The sequence below is a fragment of the Vulpes vulpes genome, chromosome 5 (assembly GCF_048418805.1).
Source record: "Vulpes vulpes isolate BD-2025 chromosome 5, VulVul3, whole genome shotgun sequence".
Lineage (NCBI taxonomy): Eukaryota > Metazoa > Chordata > Mammalia > Carnivora > Canidae > Vulpes > Vulpes vulpes.
In genome coordinates, this window is record NC_132784.1 from 139,269,415 (window position 1) to 139,292,144 (window position 22,730).

General features: G+C 39.0%; 1 pseudogene; it reads left to right on the forward strand.

The window, feature by feature from the left end:
- The window catches only part of LOC112925852 (S-phase kinase-associated protein 1-like), a 32,739-nt pseudogene extending 12,437 nt beyond the window's left edge, over window positions 1-20,302 (forward strand).
- The last annotated feature ends 2,428 nt before the right edge of the window (window positions 20,303-22,730 follow it).

Below are 22,730 nucleotides of genomic sequence, written 5' to 3' on the forward strand. Positions count from 1 at the left end.
GATTTATCTCTCAACTCAGGCAAAAGATCCTGTAGGCAAGACATGCCCTAATGGGAACTAAAACTATCCCCTCAAGCAATAAGGGTGGTCCTGAGCCAGCAGGATGCCCCCCCCCCCTTACCAACCCCAAGACAATGATGGACCTGACCTTTACTGCCTGCCTGCAGGTACCCACTGGCCTTTGTCCCACATTCTCCTTAGTTAAACCAGAAGTCTCTTGGGCTCTTTGGAGAGAGTCTTGGGATGCTAGTCCACTGTTTTCCCAGTGTTGGCCTCACTGCAATAAATTCATTTCTTGTTTTCCCATCACTTATTTCTCTGCCTTGGGATTTTGTCAGTGGCAAGTGGCTGAGCCTGGTCTGTTTGGGATCCCCAGAGCCAGGGGCTCTGGCATCCCTGAGTCCCGGCTACAGTTTTGCTCTTTGAAAGCTTGTTTCTCACTGAGCAACCCACACCACGATCCCCCCTCCCCCTTATATGACTCTTCTGATTTCCACAGAATGTTATCTGACAAGCACCATTTTATAGATGGACTAACACGAACCATAAATTGTTTCCCTTCCAAAGCGGAGATGAGAAATGTCTACACAGTTGCCATTTTGGCAGTGCTATAAAATGTCCCTTCTCTCTTAATTGTTTTCCTGTCAAGGAAAAGATAAAAGAAAGACATCAAACACAGATCATCCCTAAATACCTTTAGCGCTTGTGAGAACTAAAAGCCTTATTCTCATTTTTAACTAATAAACTCCGGAGTTTATTAGCAGCTCACATTTATTCTAGGCATTATGATCGGTATAGGAAGAGAGAGAAAAATGAGAGCCAGCCATCGTCCCGGGATGACTTACCTGCACAGGTGTCAAGACGACAGAGAAAAGATAATTGTATTATCCATACAGTGACTGCTGTAATAACATTTTGGTTTGTCGTCAACTGTACGGTCTTGGGTGGAGGGCGGGGCTGGGTGGGGAGTGTTTTGGTCAAGGCCTGGGGACTGCCAGATTGTGGATTCCTTTGAACAGAGGAGTTCCTCCGAGCTGCTGTTCCCTTGTAACAGGTGGAAACGACCCGGTAGCTCCTATATCTGAGCGTTGGGCTGGAGGCACTTGCTAGTCAGTGGTTCGCTGGCGCTTAGGCCAACTGAGCAAAGCATTTGAGATCAGAGCCCAGCAAAACTCTAGACGTGTAGGTCCCACACATTTTTGGTGACAATCGCAAGAGCACACATGGAGGTCAGCCAGATACCCCGTCAGGCCTGCACCTCGTTGACGGGATCTGCTGTGCGCTGGGGCTGAGGTGCACTGAGCTGGCTCAGCGGGATGGGCCACAGTGTCCCTTCTGACTGAGCTCAGTGTCCATTCTCATGGGTCAGGGGCTGTTCCACCGCGTGCTAAAGGCTCTGGATGTCGACTCTGCATACACCGTGATGGATCTGAGCACCTGACGGTGGGCTTTGGGTGCCGGGCCTGAAGGGGGGCATGGGGTGTGATGAGCACCGGGCATTAGAGGCAGCTGATGATTTATTGGACACTACATCTGAAACTAATGGTGTACTGTATATCGGCTAATTGAATTTCAATGAAAAGTAAAAAGAAATGAAGGTGGGCTTTGAGAAGCTGTTACCTCCTTTGCATGATAAAATAAAAGGAGGGACAGCTGAAAAGGAGGGACATAAAGAGAAAGGGCGAGGGAGCCAGTGATATAGGGCCTGAGCGCAAGGAATGTGGGGGATGGAAAGGCTTTCTCCTCCTTCAGAGGGGAGGCGCCCAACTGACTGCTCAGGTTAACTATGTGTATTTCTTTTTTCTTCTCTTTTCTTTCTTTCTTCTCTTTTCCTTCTTTTTTTTTATTTTTTATTTTTTTTAAATTTTTTTATTATTATTTATTTATGATAGTGAGAGAGAGAGAGAGAGAGGGGCAGAGACACAGGCAGAGGGAGAAGCAGGCTCCATGCACCGGGAGCCCGACATGGGATTCGATCCCTGGTCTCCAGGATCGCGCCCTGGGCCAAAGGCAGGCGCCGAACTGCTGCGCCACCCAGGGATCCCTCTTCTCTTTTCCTTCTTTCTCTTTCTTTCTTTCTTTCTTTCTTTCTTTCTTTCTTTCTTTCTTTCTTTCTTCTTTCTTTCTTTCTTTCTTTCTTTTTATTTTTATTTTTCTTTCTTTCTTCTTTCTTTCTTTTCTTTCTTTCTTTCTCTCTTTCTTTCTAATATCCAGTATGTTCAAAGGAAGTCGAAATGAAAAAAAAAAAAGGAAGTCGAAATGAATAAAGTATACAGTAATCCACACAGCCCTATTTTCATCCCCTGCCTTAAGAGCAGAAACAAAACCAGAGCCCCAGGTGCTTTTTCCTCTTGGGATCTATCCTCCTGCTTCCCTTCCCACCCCAGGGACGAAGCCTCTGTCCCGCACACTGCGTAACTCGCTCTTTTCCTGTGTGGTCTTCTCGCAGTTTATTTAAATTATTTCACATAATTTAGCATGCTTTGGAATTTTACGTAAGTGTATTACTCTGTGGATTCTTTTTTCCCCCTTCGCTATTTTTTTCCTCCCAAATGGCATCCACTGTCATGAAATGTAATCCTGATGTCTTCTGGTTTAGTCTTCTGCACAATTTTGTTGTATGAAAACACCAAGCATCGTTTCTCCACATTCTCCTGTTGTTGGATAGTTTGCTTATTTCCACTTTTTCCCCCCATGACCATCAGTTGTGAGCAGTGTTGTATTATCTGCTACATGCAAGAGATTTTTTTTTTAAGGTGTATGATCTGGAAGGAAATTACTGGGTCACGGGATATGTGAATCTTCAACTTTATTGAAGTCCACCAAACTGTTGTCAGGTTGATGGTCCCATTTCCACGCCCATCGGCGGTGGCTATAAATTCACTTTGTTCCAAGTCTCCCTCCATCGCCAGAGGTTGTAAATGACTTTACCATGGTTTAATTAATTCATACTGAATTCTAATAAAGTTGAGTTCATCTTCATATACATATTTTGTCATTCATGTTTTCTTTCCACTGAAATACCTGTTTAAGTAATTTGCTCATTTTCCTTTTAGATTGTGGGTCTGATTATTACTGAGTTGTAAGTTTTTTCCTTATGTGTCTTATATCATCCTTTGTTGACTATACATGTGGCAATATCTTTACCAAATTCCTGGTTTAACTTTTCACTCTTTACGGTTTTTATTTTTTTAACGGATCTTAATTTTAATGTAGTCCATGCATCAAACTCTTTTTCTAACTTAATAGTTCGAAGCAATTATAGATTCATAGGAGGTTGCAGAGAGGGTCCAGGTAGGTCCCATATGACTTTCACGCCATTTTTCCAGAGGTTACGTTTTACCATCACTACAGAAAAATATCAGATACAGGAACGCACATGGATATGGTGTGCGATTCTCCGCCATTTTCTCACATTGTAGATTATGTAACACCCGCGATCAAGACATGAACTGATCCAGGGACACGCAGCTATCACTCCTGCTGCTCCTTTATAGTCATACAACACCCCCCACCGCCCCCAACTAACCCTCCCTTGACAACAACTCATTCTTTTCTTAATGTGTGCATGTGTGTTTGTTCTGGTTTTGGTTTTACATTTATTTTATTTTGTTTTGTTTCCCTACGTCCAACGTGGGGCTTGGACTCACAACCCAGAGATAAGAGTCACACAGTTGGTTGGTCTCTGTCAGCTGAACTAGCCTGGTGCCCCCGTTTGCTTTTTTACTTGAAATTCATGTAAATAAAAGCAATCATTTTAAAGTGTAGCATCTTTCACTTAGCATGTTTTTGACATGTTAGCATGTATCAATAGTTTTTTTCCTTTTTATGGGGTATAATTTCCTATTGTATCTATATACCTTGGTTCTTCTCTTCATCAATATTTTGGTTCTTTCCACCTTTGGGCTGTTGTGAGCTGGGTTGCTGTGAGGATATGAGCATATACACTCGTTCGAGTACCAGTTTATAGTTTCGAGGGGTGTGTACTTCGGAGGGCAATTATAGGATCACATGGTAATTCTATGTTGAACTTTTTGAAGAATGTCCTCATGAAAATGTAATGAATTTTATTAATTTTCTGATATTTGCCAACTGTGAATTACAAAGATTCCATTGCCATGTATCATATATTGATGCTTATTCTATATTATTTTCCTCTATATGTCATATTTTATGTTTGCTAAACTTTGTTGTATGTATTTTTTTTGTTGTTGTTGTATGTATTTTATTAAAGGTTTCTGCATCTAAACAAATGCTATTGTGCTTCTTATGTCCCCATAGGAGATGTTGGAGGGCGTTGCTTTTTTGTATGTTTCGTACAATTGTGTAACTTTGGAATTATCTACTTACTGAATGATCGGTAAAATGTCTCGATAAATTCGTAAAATCATCTGGACTCAATAACTATTTCTACATTTCTTTTAGAAATAATTTTGGTAACTTCCATTTTTTTCTGGGAGTTTAGCAATATACTCTTAGTTTTCAAATTTATTGTTATGAAGTTGATTATAATACAGTTATCTTCTCTCTCTTTTTTAAAAAAGATTTATTTATTTGAGAGAAAAAGAGAGGGTGGTAGGGAGGGGTGGAGGGAGATAGAGAGAGTCTGAGGCCGACTCCCCAATGAGCAGGGAGCCCGATGCAGGACTCGATCCCAGGACTCTGAGATCATGACCTGAGCAGAAATCAACAGTCAGATGCTTCAACAACTGAGCCACTCAGGTGCCTCCATAGTACACTTATTTATTATTCTCTGCTACATTTTTAGTTAGTTAACATTTTTCCATTCTTAAAATTTCATCCCTGTGTTTCCTACTTTTCTTAAGGCACAATTTCTTGAATTCTTTCTCTATCTCAGGCATCATGACAGATTCTTCCCAGTGTTATACCATTTTTGGTGTTGGTGTTATTCTTGCCTCATTTATTCTTTTTAAGATCTTAGACCACTTTTAAGTGTACAGTTCTGTGGTATTAAATATGGTCACTTACTATATTCCTAGTATATTTAAATAAATAGCTTTTGGCATCTACTGAGTCAATTTTTTCCAATATCTCTCATTTCTGCTCTTACCCACTTCTATTCATTTCCTCAGGCTATTCCTCTGTTTTTCATGTTCCTAAGTTAGCTGCTCACTCTTTTTTTAATCAGGCTTTCTTCATATTGATTACTTCAGCATTAATGGCTGTGAATTATCCTCTAAAGTTCATTGGGTAGGGATTAATGTTCATTATTTTTCAAATATAAATATTTTCAAATTGCTTTTTGATTTCCTCTTTGACTTATGAGCTGTTGAATATGGTATCTAAAATTTTCAAATGTATACATACTTTTTTCTCTGTTTGCTATTGATTTCTAACTTAATCGTATTTTCTTTTTTTTTAAAGATCTTATTTACTTATTCATGAGAGAGCGAGAGGCAGAGATGCAGGCAGAGGGAGAAGCAGGCTCGATGTGGGGAGCCCAATGCGGGACTCAATCCTGGGACCCGGGGCTCACACCCTGAGCCAAAGGCAGGTGCTCAACTGCTGAGGCACCCATGGATCCCTTAATCATATTTTCTTAAGATTAATTCATATTTGTGATTCAAAGCTTTGAAATGTGTTGAAGTGGCAGAAAGAGGATGACATCTCTTCCATGATTTGTTCACTGGGTCAAGTTGACCGTCCTTCAGATCTTTGCTAAATTGTGCACATTTTCAGGCCTCTTCTCTTCTGTGTGCTTGGTCTAGCAGTTTCAGAAGAGGGTTGCCAAAATCTCCAACTCTGATCATCTCTTTTTCTCATTAAAGTTTGCCTACCTCTGACCCCTTTGTTTTAGTGTAAATATGTATAAATATTTTTATTATTTATTTATTTTATTTTTTGTATAAATATTTTTAAAAGGCAAAAGCATTTTATAGTGGATTCCTAGAAAACCACTACATGAACATTACAGGTGACATTTTGCGATCTCTCTGTCCATTTGTCCACCCAGCTTATTCTTTTGATGCATTTCAAAGTACACGGTGGCATATACTTCCCTACCCCACTAATATTTCATCATGCGTAACATTAAAAATACTTGCTTATGATCTGACTTTTTTTTTCTTTTGGATGTAAAGTTTACTTACAATAAACTGTGCACATTTTAAATGTATCTCCTGGGGGCACCTGGGTGGCTTAGTCGGTTAAGTGTCTGCCTTCCTGTCAGGTCACGGTCCCAGAGTCCTGGGATGGAGCCCCACGCTGGGCTCCTGCTGAGCTGAGTCTGCGTCTCCTTCTTCCTCCGCCTCTCCCCCTGCCTGTGCACACACACACACTCTCTCTCTCAAATAAAGAAATAAAACCTTTAAAAAAATATCTCTGGTAAGTCTCAATGACTAACACACCTGTTCAACCAAAATCCCTGTCGACGTACAGGACATGACCAGTACCCTAATGTCCCTGCCTGCTAGATTCCTGCTTAACCCCAGACGCCCATCTCTCTGATTTTTTTTTCTACCATAGATCAGTTTCCTTTTTATTCTTGAACTTATATAGATGTAATCATATTGCATCCTTTTTTACAGGCTTTCTTCATACATTATAGTATTTATAGTATTTATAGTATTTGATATTTATCCACGTCATTGTATTTCATTCTTTTTATTGCCGAATAGGATCCCATTGTAATTATGGATGTACCACAACTGTTTTATTCATTTTCCTATTAATGGACTCATTTCTGTTTCTATGTCTCAGATTATTGTGTGAATAAAGCTCCTAAGAACATTCTAGTACAATCTTTTCTTTTAGTGTGTGTGCGTGTGCATGTGTGTGTGTGTGTGTGTGTGTGTGTGGACAAACCTAGGAGTAGAATTATTGGATCATATAGCAGATGTATGTTTAGTTTTATTTTTAAAAAACCATCAAACAGGGCTCCTGGGGGGCTCAGTCAGTTAAGGCTCTGCCTTCAGTTCAAGTCATGATTCTAGGGTCCTGGGATCGAGCCCCCATAGGGCTCTCTGCGCAGGGAACCTGCTTCTCCCTCTTCCTCCGCCTGCTGCTTCCCCTGCTTTGCTCTCTCTGTCAAGAAAAAGAAAAAAAAAAAAAAGCAGCCAGTCATTTTTTTCCCGGAGTAGTTGTACCATTTTGCATTTCAATCAGCAGGGGATGACAATCCCAGTGTCCCAAGTCCTTGCCAACATTAGATGTTTTTCAGTCTTTTAAATCTTAGTATTGTGATGTCTATGTAGTGATGAATAATTTTAGTTTTAATTATTGTTTCCTTGATGACTAATGATGGTGAACAATGTTTCTTGTGCATATGGGATATTCATATGTATTCCTTTGTGAAATATTGGCTCAAAGCATTTGCCCATTTTTTCCTGGAAATCTTCCTTTATTATTGAGTTGTAGGCTTACTTTATAAAGGGTGCACACAGTCCTTTGTCGGACATATGTTTTGCTCTTATTTTCCCCCAGGATCTGTCTCTACGTGTTCTTTTTCTTAATTGTATCTTTTGATGAACATAATTTTAAACTTTTGGTGAAGTCTGTATTCTCAGTTTTTTTCTCTTTATTGGTCAGGCTTACTTTTGATTTATGTTGTGAGGCTATAATATTTGGTGAATTTGCAATCAGCTATTTGATTATTCTTGGTGAATTGTTTTTAATTAGTTATGTGTAGTAACCTTCTTTGTCTCTCGAAATGTTCATCAAGTCTCTTTTCCCAGATACTCCTATAACAACACTGATTTTATTTTGATTAATAAAGCCAGCAGTCTTTTTCTACCTTTGATCTTTGGTCTCTCCAGATTTTTTATTCTTGCATGAAAATGCCACTTATTAAGAATCTTTAATTCTTTTGCACTTATTTGAATCTTGATATATTTGCATTTGTTTCTCTTATTTTGTGCATACTCTTTGTCCTTCAGACTGGATCTTTGTCTTTTTTTGGATTAATTATTTAATATTAATCAGGATTTTTATGATTTTCATGATCAAAATATAATCTTCATGTGGATGATTTAACTTGGATCATTTCCTTTCTAATTCTTACACTATTTTTGTTCAGTATTTTGGTTTTACTTGTTTTGTTTAGCTCCACAAATTGAACAGAAGTATTACTGGTCTATCTAGTATATGTTACTAATTCATTATTAAAATTGTTGCCCATCCTATTTTCTGGTTTATCTGATTTTTCAGTTTGGGTTATTAATTCCTACTAGGAACGTTATCTTTAGAAGTTACTTAAGTTTTTGTTGGTGGTAAAGCTCTCTTCTTTGTTTTCAGGCAAAATGCCTTTATTTCTGTAGCTGATTTTAAGATTCACTGATCCTGATTCTGAGGATTGGTGTTTTCCAGCCGTTCTCAAAAATTCTCAGCTGTTACCATAACCAATATTGCCTCTTGCCTAACCTTCTTTCAATCTGTCCTTGAATTCTTCTTAATAATCTTTCATGTATGTAAAGCTCTGCTTTATATTTCTAAATGTTATATATTCTTCTCCTCTCTGTGCTATTCATGTTTTCTAATTTTATCCTCAGCTGTAGCTAATCTGCTCCTTAATATGGCAACAAGTCTCCAAATTTAACAATTATTTCCTCAATTTTGAGAAGTTCTGTTATTTATTTTCCCCAAAATCTACCTGGTCCCTTGCTCCTTGCATATATTTCAACATACTACTTCTCTTTTGGGACAAGTGTTAAACATAATTTGTGTTCTGTCTCCATTCTAGTAGCTTTATTGTGAGACTTTACTTGTTTGTTTGTTATTCACAATGCCTATCTCCCTGAATGTATTTTTAAAGATTTATTTTATTTATTATTACATTTACTTTTACTTTAATTTATTTTTAAATTTTCATTATTTAATTTATTTTTTTCTCTGAAGGATTACACTTGAAAAGGCATTTCTGAAAACTTACTGGTGGTTTGAAATGGTATTTCTTCAGAGATTTCCTTCTGTCACCTCTGATACCACCCACCAAAGACTACATTAAGTTGAATTCTTCATTTGAGGTTTCTCAGCAACACCGGTGGCATAGATTTAGTCTATAAAATTTGGTTAGGTTTGATGAGGGAGATTTAAAAAAATTTTTTTTCATCCAGATTTTAGCTACAAACAAACATGTTCCTGGTGTTTTGTCTGTTTTTCAGGATTGATTTTTCATCAACACTCAACCTGAGGGTGTGGTGTTTATGTCAAACCTCTAAACAGAGGTCAACTTTTAGACTCTCAGCCATGAACCTGTCCTTACTTTAAACATCTGTTTTTTGCCAAAATACTGTTAAAAACAAGGTTGTTCTCAGAAAACTGTAGACCACTCATGAAAGAAATTGAAGAAGACACAAAGAAATGGAAAAACATTCCATGCTCATGGATTGGAAGAACAAATATTATTAAAATGTCTATGCTACCCAGGGCAATCTACACATTCAATGGAATCGTATCAAAATATCATTGACTTATTTCACAGAGTTGAAACAAATAATCCTAAAATTTGTATGGGGCCACAAAAGACCCCAAATAGACAAAAGGATTGTTAAAAAAGAAAACCAAAGTTGGTGGCATCATAATTCCAGACAAGTCAGGAAATGACACATATTGGTGAGAATGAACCCTCTTACACTGTTGGTGGGAATGCAAGCTGGTGCAGCCACTGTGAAAAACAGTATGGAGGTTACCAAAAAGTTGAAGATGATTCATGATTCAGCAATTGCACTACTGAGTGTTTACCCCAAAGACACAAATGTAGTGATCCAAAGGGGCACTTGCACCCCAATGTTTATACCAGCAATGTCCATAATAGCTAAACTATGGAAAAAGTCCAGATATCTATCAACAGGTGAATGGATAAGGAAGATGTGGTGTATATATATATATCACACACACACACACACACACACACACATACACACAATGGATTATTTCTCAGCCAACAACAACAAAAAGAAATCTTGCCATTTACAATGATGTAGGTAGAACTAGAGGATATTATGCTGAGTGAAATAAGTCAGTCAGAGAATGATAAGTACCATGTGATTTCACTCATGTGGAATTTAAGAAACAAGACAGAAGATCATAAAGAGAGGGAAAAATAAAACAAGATGAAATCAGAAAGGTAGACAAACCACGAGAGACTCTTAATCATAGGAAACAAACTGAGGGTCACTGGAGGTGGGAGGAGTGAAGGAATGGGGTCACTGGGTGACGGGCATTAAGGAGGGCACGTGATGTAATGAGCACTGGGTGTTATATGCAGCTGATGAATCACTGACCTCTACCTCTGAAACCAATAATACATTATATATTAATTGATCGAATTTAAATACAAATTTTTTAAGTAGGAAAACAGTAAAAAAAAAAAAAAGAACAAGGCCATTTATGGAGGTACCTGGGTGGCTCAGTTGGTTAAGCATCTGCCTTCAGCTCAGCTCATGATCTCAGGGTCCTGGGAGTGAGCCCTGCATCGGGCTTCCAACTTAGTGGAGAGTCTTCTCCTTCTCCTTCTGCTCCTAACTCACTGTTCCAGTCATGTTCTCACATGTTCTGCTCGTTCTCTCTCAGATAAATAAATAAAAATCTTTAAAAAGAGAATAAGGCTGTTTAAATTGAGATTCTTCACGTTGCTAAGGCATAAACTCCTCTGCCCTTCCTAAAACCTCTTCAGTAAAGTTGGTTTTGTAGCTATTTTAATTTCTTTGTGCTGTGCCCATGTGTATCCTGAGATTCTTTCTATCAGTGTAGCAGATGGAGAGGACGTTTGTAGAATTTCTAGACAATTGATTTATGAAATCCATCATGTCAGTGGAAACAGTAATTTAGAGCCCTTAAATATGTAAGAACACACGAAAAGATGCTCAAAATCACTCATCATCAAATGCAAATCAAAACTACAATGAGATATCACCTCATACCTATCAGAATGGCTTAAATAAAAAACAGGAAATGGCAGGTGTTGACAAGGATGTGGAAAAGGGAGCCCTTGTGCATTGCTGGTGGGAATGCAAACTGGAACAGCCACTCTGGAAAAGCATATGGAAGTTCCTCAGAAAGTTATAAGTAGAACTACCAAACAATCCAGTAATTTCACTACTGGGTGTTTACCCAAAGAATATGAAAACACTAATTCAAAGGGATACATGCACCCCTGTGTTTCTTGCAGCATTACTTACAATAGCAAAATTATGAAAGTAGCCCAAGTATCCATTGATGGATGAATGGATAAATACACACACACACACACACACACACACACACACACACCACACAATGGAGTACTATGCAACCATAAAAAATGAGATTTTTGCCTTTTGCAACAACACAGATGCATCTAGAGAGTATAATGCTAATAAAATAAGCCAGTCAGAGAAAGACAGATGCTATATGACTTCAATACTATGTGGAGTTTAAGAAAGAAAAGAAATATCCAAAGGAAAAAGAGGGAGGGAGAGAGAGAGAGAGAGAGAGAGAGAAACCAAGAAATAGACTCTTAACTCTAGAGAACACCTGGAGGGTCACCTGGAGGGGAAGGGGTTGAGGGGATGCCTGAAATAGGTGATGGGGATAAAGGAGTGCACTTTGTGATGAGCACTGAGTAATATATGGAATTAATAAATTACTATATTATACATATGAAACTAATACAACACTGTGTGTTCACTACATTGGAATAAAATATGAACGTACAATCTCAGAAACTGTCAAAAAATGATGTGAAGAGTTTTGACTATTATAGGCTGTGGATTATATGCATAAAGCTTTTCTTTTCAAGATGTAGGGCTCCCATCAGACTTTTGACAAAAATATAAAAATCATTTCTCAATCTCTCTTTTAATTTTCTCTCTTTTCTTTGGATTTATGTCCCAATGGTTTTTCTACTCCAAATGTTAGTCTTTTCTAGAAGATTTCTCAATTGAAACCAACTGCAACACTTTGGAAAACATTGTTTTTCTTTAACTATTGTATTTGATCCAGTGGCTACCATAGTTGGTGACAATGATCAACAAATGCAAAGCCCAGCAGGGATTGTTCGATGTGTTGAGATTGAGTTTGTTGTTGACATCTTTCCATCTTCTGTGGATTTGAACAAGGGAGGCTGCTTTTCACAATTCGTCATAGTCATATTTCAAAATAAATTCTTGAGCATGAGCGTACAAAGGGTAGTCATTCCTATGGTAAAGATTCATTAAAGGAAATAATTATTTTTAAGAATAAAAACATAATCTAGGGTTAAAGAGTTCACGTTCTAACATTTGTTTGGATCTTTATAAATTGTAAAGTGTTACATAAATGCTGGATTTTATTTAATTCAGATACTAATTTGGCCTTTTTACCAAGCCTGCTGCTAATTGCTTTACAAGAACCGAATGCCTGCCATCAAAAAGAAAATACAAGCAATCAGGCGCTGTGTGAGCATAGCAGGTGCAGGAAACAGAACAGAATAGATGATGCCTACCCACCAGCTCCTTCCTACAAAGACAGACTTTCAAGCTCCGTTTGTGATAGTCCAATATTTCTGTGGATCTGTTTTGATGCCAGGGTGCCCAGCCCAGGAGCAGATTTGCTTAATTGGGATTATGTATCTGTTGTCTTAAAACACCCATCTAGAGGGACACCTGGATGGCTCAGTCAGTTGAGGTCATGATCTCAAGTCCTGGGATTCCCAGGGTCCCTCTGTGCTCTCTCACATAAATGAATAAAAAATCTTTAAAAAACAAAAACCAAAAAAACATCAATCTGGAGGAAGTGCTAATGCTACAGGCAAATCAAATAACATATATAAAAGTGATTTTAAAACTAGTAAGTCATTATCCAAATATTAATTATTGTCACAACTATTACTTTCAAAATAGTTTTGGTTCCTGAACTCTATCCTCAGAATCTTCTTCTTAGCATCCAAATTTAAAAGTCAACTGTTGAAATTGAATAATTGAACTACATTACAGTATCTTTCTTTTTTTAAAAAAAAATGATTGATTGATTTAGAGACAGAGAGGGGGGAGGGGCAAAGGGAGAGGGAGAGAGAGAGAATCCCAAGTAGACTCCCCACTGAGTGCAGAGCCTGATGCAGGGATTGATCTCAGGCCCCTGAGAACATGACCTGAGCTGAAATCAAAAATTGGATACTCAACCAATTGAGCCACTTGCATTCCCCTGACTGTGTTGGATTTTCTGAACAATGACCATACCACCGTTTTTTTGTTTTGTTTTGTTTTATTTTGTTTTGTTTTTTGGTTCAAGTTTTCATGGTAATAGAATTGTCACTTACACAATAATAGTTGTTTTTCACCAGAGAAAAATTCCTTAATTATTCTCTGCTCTGTCCTAAAAGAAGCCAGACTGTACAAAATATTGCAAAGGAGCACTTCCTTGGTTTCCCCTTGTCCTCCAAAGGTCACAGCTTGCGTTTTGCACTTAGAGTCTATTTCAATAAATGGATTAAGAGAAAATGATAAGACACGTGAGGAGAGATGTACATGTTAAAGACTTGTGAGAAAACAGATTTGTTTATCACAAAACTATTCATAATAGCAAAGTATCAGAAGCAACCTCTTTATCTCGTTTATATGGATTGAATAAAACTTGATGTATCCATATAGTAGAATGTTATATAGTGATCCAGATATTTATGGGGAATTTTTATGAGATTATATTCATGGTATGATTTTCAGTGAAATAGCAGTAGTCAGGATTATCCATCCATTAGGATTTCAATTTCATGTAAGAGTTTGGCAAAAATACTGGATGGAATGCATATAAAAATATTTCAGTGGTTCTCTGAGTGGTGATGTGTAGGTGTTTTAAGATATTATTTTTTATACTTTTCTATTTCTCCTAAATTGCCAACAGTGATTACAAGTTTTGTTACTGTTGGGACAAAAGAATAATGTTTTATTGAACATACAAAGACCTTCCTTTAAGACAGGCAACAAACAAATCCAGGTGGCAACCCGGATCTTAAAACTGTGATTGGGACACGGCTACATTCACTCACTGACGTGTCTTCTGATGATGCTCTGTGCGCAACTGCAGAGCTGCGTAGCTGCAGCAGAGACCACGTGGCCTACTCAGCCAAAAGGTACTTACTACTTGAACCTTTGCAAGGGGAAGTGTGCTGCTCCCAATGCTATGCTGTCATGCTGCTTTAATCTCTCCCAGCCATTCTCAAGGCCACATCTGAGAAACCATCCGGTGTTTAGCATTTGCCACCATATGGTTGACATCATACCCAGAATTGCCGTCAATGTTTCTGCTGGTACAGAGGCTGCTGCAGACCTATTTACTACCCCTAGGCTACTACTTCCCCACAGCAGCACCGCATTGGCTTCCCTAAGCCCTGATGAGTTGAGTGAGCCTCTTCAGTTTCTCTTGAAACCCTTACACATATTTTTTTGGGCCGCGTCTATCTTGAGACAGCCCCACTCATGTGCCCTCATCTGTGCTCCCTACTTATTGGCAGTGGGAAACAAACTTGACTTTCCCATTCACCAGGCATGCACACAGGTATGAATTATTCTTCAGCTTAAAAACAAAAACAAAAAATAGAAACAACAAAGCCACAAACCAAGAAGCAAAGTTTGCATGACCTACTAGACACTCACCTACATAACTCAAACATGTTCCAAGAACTTTCTATATATTATTCGTTTAAATCGTCCTGAGGACTGTGATGAGTTTCATGCTATATTATGGATTTCCTGAGTTGCTAGTGATAAATCACATCTCTGAATATTAATGTCATGAAGTCAAGAGCTTACCTTGTCTGCTGACACAGAGATTTAAGTCTCACATGAATGAGCTCAGGGCTGTAGCCTCCCTCTGAGGGGCCTCTCCAGCTCACCTTTCTGCCTCATAAGCCCTTCTTTCCAGGTCTCTGTAGCAAAGATCCCTCTTTTCCATGTGACTCTAGCTCAATCCTTAACAACCAAGAATCCTGACCTTTCCCATTTGACTTAGGCAAGCTTGTATCTTGTGTATACTACTTCACATTTCATTGTGGGTCACCTTCTTGGGTCTGTCATGGCCAAGGGTCCCTATGGTTCAGTTGTTATTATGTCATATTATGATAAATCCAGTTGGGTATTTGGGATACTGACCCATTGATCCATCAGATTAGGATCTGATGAGGTTGTCATTCTCCTTCAGATTGATTTTGTAATGTTGTATCCTCCCCTCTCAAACCCAGGGAAGGTATTTTTACAGCTTTAGTCTTCCCCTGTGTGCATCAGTTCTTAAGGGCTTTTCTCTTAAGAGAGCCCCTCCCACCACTATACAGTTCAATTAGAATTTTGCTTATGCACTCAAGATTCTCCAAGACATTGGATTATAGTCATTATTTGTCAGATAAAATGGAGCTGAGTATGTGTTTTGAGCTTTGTCAATATTATCAGAAGAAGAGTCAGAGGAAGCTATCAGAAGAGAGTAGAAAATATTCAGAGAAGCTCAGCATCACCCCAATAGGCAGCCTGTGCTAAAGCCTGTTCTCAACTCGAGTGTGTTCCCGGTTATAGATGCCGAGCCTCGAGGTCCTCTTATGGTGGCCATTCTTTGCACACAGTCCTTTAGATACCAAGAAAGTTTCCTTCCCCAAGGACAGCAGACTTTTTACACACCCTAACCACAGCCAACTTTATCACAGATCTCCCTTGGGAAGAGAACAGAAACATCACTGAATATGTATTTTATTTCCAGATTGAATGCAATTCACTCACCTACACTCCTAAGCCATTAATCACCTTTATGTGATTTTTTTCTTCTTCTTTTTTCTTTCTTGCAAGAAGTGATGTGGCTGCATCCATCATTTAAAAGTCCACCTTCATAAATCTGAGCATGGACATCACGTTCAGAGACAAACATCCCGACTAACATGCAAAATGGGGGCATCATTTTTCTGAAGCCAGGAGAACCCTGTATTCCTTGCTGTTTGCTGCTCTTGCAACGGGCATGACTGCATGTATCTCCTTCTCTAGTACTGAGCATAAGTCATGTTTTTGTCACATGAGTCACTCACTTTTAGGCTATCTTCTGACTACCACCACCCTCACCCCAGAGGCATTGCCCACTTTAGGAAGGAATGTCAGGGTTGACTGTGCCATGCAAGGGCCTTCTCTGTGCTCACTTCTGTTGCAATGAAAAGCTAACCAAGGGCTCCTTTCTGAGGTTCATGCCGGGAGATGTTTGACTGGTTTGCTCAGCCTCAAATGGAACAGATGGAGGGACATGGTCCCTGAGGAAAACAAAAACTGATATTCCTTGAGAGGAAAGCTCCTCCCCCAGAAGGAACCAGTCTAGGAGGACATTTTCTTTTGTTTTATTGTTTTTAAATATGTATATATGTATGTATGTATGTATGTATGTATGTATGTATGTATGTATGAGAGATAGAGAGCAGGAGTGGGGGTAGGGACAGAAGGAGAGGGAAGGAATCTCAAGCAGACTCCACACTGACTGCAGAGCCTGAGGCAGAGCTCAATCTCATGGCCCTGAAATCATGACCTGAGCCAAAATCAAGAATCGAAAGCTCAACCAACTGAGCCACCCATGTGCCCCTAGGATGACATTTTAGTATTTCTTACTTTACTATTTTAAGCTCTGTGGAACAGAAATATTGTCAATGAGCTTATTGACATTTTTAGGAAGGTGGTGTGGCTGGATTCAACAAGGAAAGCTGGCTGAGCTGGGCACATGTTGGCAATATGAGCTGTGACTCAAGTACTCATTGAACCCAAGGCTTGGCCTTGAACGCAGCTTATGGGTCACTCACTTTCCTCGGAATCCTAAAACTGGCCAAGCCTGAGGGAGGTTGACTAATGTTAAATAAACTCTTGACAAGAAGGATCTTGTACAATAGATACCAGTTTGTTCATGTGCAATGAAGAATCAAATGGTCAAGGGATTACATTTTCTTGAGAAATGCTGTAATGGTGCCTTCCCTCTGAAGATAGCAGGCAGTGTGGAGAAGCTGGTGCAACCAGGGGGGTGCTTCTGGAGTTCAGAACTGAGCTGGTTTTGTTGACTGGGCTGACTTCATGCTTCTACATTCATAGTAGCAGAATTTTTTCTTCCAGGACCAGGGCATGCTCAGCTCCGTGGCCAGGCACCTCCCCTCCCGTGATGGGAGACATGTGGGAGTCTACACATGTGGGAATCTACACAGTCTGCTTTCCCCGCACTGCATTTCCAACAGTTTTGTTGCTAACCAACCTGCCTTTTTTTTTCTCAAAGATTTTATTTATTTATTTGAGAGAGATAGAGAATGAGCCAGGGAAGCAGCAGGCAGAGGGAGAGGGAGAAGCCAACTCCCCGCTGACCAGGGAGCCTGACATGAAGCTGGATCCCAGGACCCTGTGATCATGACCTGAGTTGAAGGCAGACACTTCATTGACTGAGTCCCCTACCACCCCACCCCCACCTGCCTTTTCATGGATCCCATTTCCCAACTAAATTCAATAATATCTCAGTCAGGTGTTTTTTTCTCTGAACTCAGTCTCATTGTGTGAATGTGTATGTTGTTGTCCTGGTCTCATAGAAATTCATTTACTGTAATTCTCAAATGATAGTCTTAGGACATATTAAAGATCACAGAGTGGGGGGTGCAGGCAGGGGAAGGATTTATGGCCACCTCAAATTATAAGCTTCTCTCATAGCAGAAAGGATAAAATGCACACCTGGGCTCCTCACTCCTCCACCCCAGGCAAAGTTTCGAGTATGTGCACCTTGTCTTCACTGTTACTTCATTTTTCTTTCTATACTGCTTCTCTCTGTCTCTGTAGTTCCTAAGTTGATTCCATTTAAATCCTCTCTCTTCTCTCTGGATTATTCTGACTGTTCCTGAGACACTTAGTTTCTAAAATTACTTCCCCCTCTTCCTTAATGTCAATATCCACCAATGAAATCTTTCATTCCCTTAATAGAGTATTAGGAAAAAAAGTCAGTTTGATTGTGATGACATAGGGTGAGTTCAAGATGATCAGCTATATTCAATCCAGGATTTAACAGGAAAGATGCAAAGACAGTGGACCAGTGGAAAGGCTGATGAGATGGATTTAGAAAGCGTGAGTTTTTTGATTACTTGGTGGATTGTTATTAATTCACTTCTATCTGTGTCCTAGGATGAGGTGATGCAGTAGGATCATGAAAAAAACTGAAAGAACTGCTCGTGTTCAACATCACAGTAGAGTCCTACCTATTCCAGTAAGACAAGAATAGGAAATAAATGGCATGCAGATGGAAAAGGAAGAAACAAAAGTGTCTATTCTTAGCTTATAGGATTGTCTATATAGAATCGATCAAAAATTCCTTGGAACTGTAAGTGATTATAGCAAAGTGGCAAGAGACAAGGATGATGCATATCAATCTATTTTCTATATACGGGCAATGAACATTGGAATTTGAAATACAAAACACAATAATAATAAACATTGAAATATTTAGGTCAGATCTTACAAAATATGTACAGGATTTATATACAGAAAGGTACAAAACTTTGATGAAAGAAATCAAATAAGATCTAAGTAAGTGGATAGATTTCTGATGTTCACAGATGAGAAGAGTCAGTATTAACATGCCAATTATTCTGAACTTGATCTATAGATTCAATGCAATCCTAATTAAAATTTCATCAAGTTATTTTGCATACATTGACAAACAGATACTGAGGTTTATAGGAAGATGCAAAAGACTTATAATAGCCAACATATGATTCTATAAGAACAGAATCAGCAGGCTGACACTACTTGACTTAAAGGCTTCCTGTAAAGCTGTAGTGATTAAGACAGAGTAAACAGGGGCATAGTGGGTTAAGCCTCTGACTTGTGATTTTGGTTCAGGCTGGTCTTGGGGTCATGAGATTGAGCCCTGCCTTGGGCTCTGCACTGAGCTTGAAGCCTACTTGAGATCCTCTCTCCCTCTCCATTGGCCCCTCCCCTACTCATGTTCTCTCTCTCTCCCTCCAAAAAAAAAAAAATAATAATAAATAGTTCAATGAGCAGAATAAAGGGCCTCCCAAAAAACAAATAAATATAATCAACATATCTTTGACAAGGAAGCAAGAGCAATACTGATGAAATAAAGAATGTTTTCAACAAATGGTGCTGGAACAACTGTGCTTCCACAGATCTTATACTTCTTACAAAAGTTAACTCAAAGTGGATCTTACACCTACATGTAAAATGCAAAACCATAAAATATCTAGAAGAATACACAGGAGAAATATCTATGTAGCCTTGGTCTTGGTGATGAGTGTTTGGTTTGGGGTTTTTTTGTGTGTGTGTGTGTGTGTTTTCTCATATAAGATGAAAAGCATAATCCATGAAGAGTATGGATTAGTTGAATGTTATTAAAATTAAAAACCTCAGTTCTGTGCAAAAACATTTTTAAAAGAATGAAAAGACAAGCCACACTTGGGGAGAAAATATCTGCAAAATACCTGTCTCAGAGCCAAAATATATGAAAAGTTCTTAAAACCCTAGAACAGGAAATCAAACAACCCATGTAAATAATGGACAAAAGATCTGAGCAAGCATCTTATCAATAACAACATATAGATGACATATATGCATAAGAAGAGATGCTCAATAACATTTGTTCCTAGAAAATTGCAAATTAAATTAGCACTAGCACTTATTAAAATAGTCAAAATCCAAATGCTATTTAGGACGTGGGGTAACAGGAACTTTCACTCAGGTAGTGGCCTGGTTTTCTGCCTTTGTCTTCTTGTCATTGAGGCTGCTTTGCTCTTGTCAGTCTCTGGCCTGCAGTCTGCTTGAGACCAAGCACCGTGCCTCCATATAAGCTGCAGAGTTCTGATGGAGAGTTATTTGAAGTTGATGTTGAAATTGCTACACAGTCTGACTATCAAGACCATGTTGGAAGATTTGGGAATGGATGATGAGGGAGATGATGACTCAGTTCCTCTACCAAATGTTAATGCAGCAATCTGAAAAGAGGTCATTCAGTGGTGCACCCACCACAAGAGTGACCCCCCTTTTCCCAAGGATGTTGAGCACAAGCAAAGGCAGACAGATGGTACCCCTGTTTGGGACCAAGAATTCCTGAAAATGGACCAAGAAACACTTTTTGAACTTATTCTGGCTGCAAATAATTAGGCATCAAAGGTTTTCTTGATGTTAGATGCAAGACTGTTGCCAACATGATCAAGGGGAACACTCCTGAAGAGGTCCACAAGACCTTCCATATGAAAAGTGACTTTACTGAAGAAGGGGAATCCCAGGTGTGCAGAGAGAACCAGTGGTGTGAAGAGAAGGGAAATGTTATGCCTGATGCTGTAACACTGTCAGGACTGCTCCAAATGCTACTTGCACTGTTCTGCTTATAATTGTTAATATTAGACAAATGCAGCAGCAAGTCCGTTCTTTTTAGCTGAATGGTGTCCTCCTTGTATGTGTAGTTTGAGTACAGATTCCAAACTTATGGCTGAGTTTCCTCTCGTATGATCAAAAGTTTGTTTTTTTTTTTCTTTGCTCTTAATAAAACTGAACTGTGGGTTCTCTGTAGAAGGTGGCTTTTTTGGTCTTTCCCCCTCTTTGTGAAGCAATTTCTGCCTAGTTGGTTGTCTGGTTGACCTTAGTTTAATGACCTTTTAAAAGTTGGCATTGTAAATAAGACAAGTTAAAAAGAGTTTTCTGAAGTAGAATTAACGCATTATCTTTATTCATGAGTTGGAAACTGGAAAAAGGCTACTTGAGGTAAATGTTTTCAGTGAGGTTATTGTTAGGATATCTTCCAGCTTCCTGGAGTCCAGGAGTACCACTGGTATTGATTAGCCTGCATGATCCAGGGCTCTCTTAATTGGATCTAAGGACTTGTTTTTGCATTTTTAATCCTCGGTTTTGAATATGTTGGCCAGAGTCAGTTTGTGGTTTTGGGGGAAATATAACTAGCCAGTCTGTTAGCTTTTCAATTAAAAAAGACAAATTAGAAAAAGACTCTCATTCATTTCTGGTAGAAATGCCCATGGAGTGACTGTTTGGTAAGACAGTTCTGTAGTTTCGTACACAGCTAGACAGTCTTACTACAGCAGTCACACCCAGGTGTTTATCCAAGAGATCTGAACACTTATGTCCACGCAAAAACTTGGATGAGAATGTTTATAGCAACTTTTATAATCACCTAAAATTGGAAGCAACCAAGATGTCCTCCAATAGATGTGTGGATAAAAAGCTGTTGTCTGTCCATACAGTGGAATATAATTCAGGAGAGAGAGAGAGAGAGAGAGAGAGAGAGAGAGAGAGATCATTGTCAAGCAATTAGAAGACATGGATAAATCCTAAATGCACAGTAAAAAGAAGCCAGTCTGAAAAGCTTCATAGTACATGATTGAATTATATGCAACAACAAGGAATCAAAGCCATAGAGACAGTAAACGGTGACTGTTAAGACTGTTAGGGCAAGTGGAAGTAGGGGAGAGAGAAAGTGTTGAATAGGTGGAGTCCAGGCGGTTTTTAGGACGGTGGCACTATTCCGTATGTTACTGTAATGGTGGGTCTATGACATTATGCATTTGTAAAAGCTTACAGATATTCATAGCACAATGAGTGAGCCGTAATGTATGAGAAAATTTAATTAAACAATCACTGAGAAGGTCAGGGAACACAGGGTGGAAGCAGAATGCCACAAAGCAGTCTAACTGTGCTGCAAATGCATGAAGCCATCTCACTGAAGGGGGCGGGGGAATAAGGTGCTGACCTCAGTTACTTTGGAAATGACTGGAGTCTGTGAGACTACAGGCAAAAGTAATTTTATCTAAGCATCGTACTCTAGTGGATCAGGTTGTTTCCCACGGGGATATGCTCCTGACACTGTTAAGTATGCATACGAGAATTGGAGAAGTAAATGGCTGGAAGATGGTTAGAGCCACGTGTCTCACTGTTGGAGTCGGTGTCACAGGTCAGCAAGGAGAAGAGGCCAGAATGATCCATGGATTAGATGTTGTGATGGATTCCAGTTGAAGCCATCAGCACGAGCACATGTTTAGATGATAGATACAGTAGTTACACCTAGGAGTATTAATAGACATGTGTGTATAGATACACGTACACGTGTGGGTTTGGATAGACATAGGTCGGTCGGCTGAGTGAGGCTGGAAGCAACAACACCCCACTTGCAGTGGGGACACCTAGCTCCTGCATCTTGGTTTCTAAATACTCCTCTCCAATAAAAGGAAGCAAACATCCTAGGAGAAATGGCTAAATCCAGGAATGCATAAAGATGAATCAGAATTATCTTCCTGGACCAAAAATTTAGGAAGTGCTCAAAACAAAATAAAACAACAACAACACACATGCAAACAAAAGCAAGCAAAATAAATGCCAACAAAATGAAAATATTTCAAAGGGACATAAGACAACTAAAAATCTCCAATATCTAAAGCTAGAAAATTTGAGCAAATAAAGACATAAAATAGTATTGGATTATAATCCAAAGTATAAAATAAATATCCATAAGTCCATACTGATATAAATTATGGAATAAATAAGTAAAAGTGGTGAGCAGCCATATCCTATACAGAATTCCTAAAACTTTATTTTGACACTCTGCCCTCAAACAGGTGTAATGTAACTCCTCACTCCTTAAATGTGGGTTGAACATAGTGACTTCCAAAGAGCTCACTGGGGAAAAGGGGTGAAAAATTATAAATCCACAGTGGAGACACCTGAGAAATAGTACCTCAAGCTCTAATGGTAACTCAAGTTTCTAATGTACACCCTTGATATGACGGGAGGGAAATGACAATTTACCGCTGG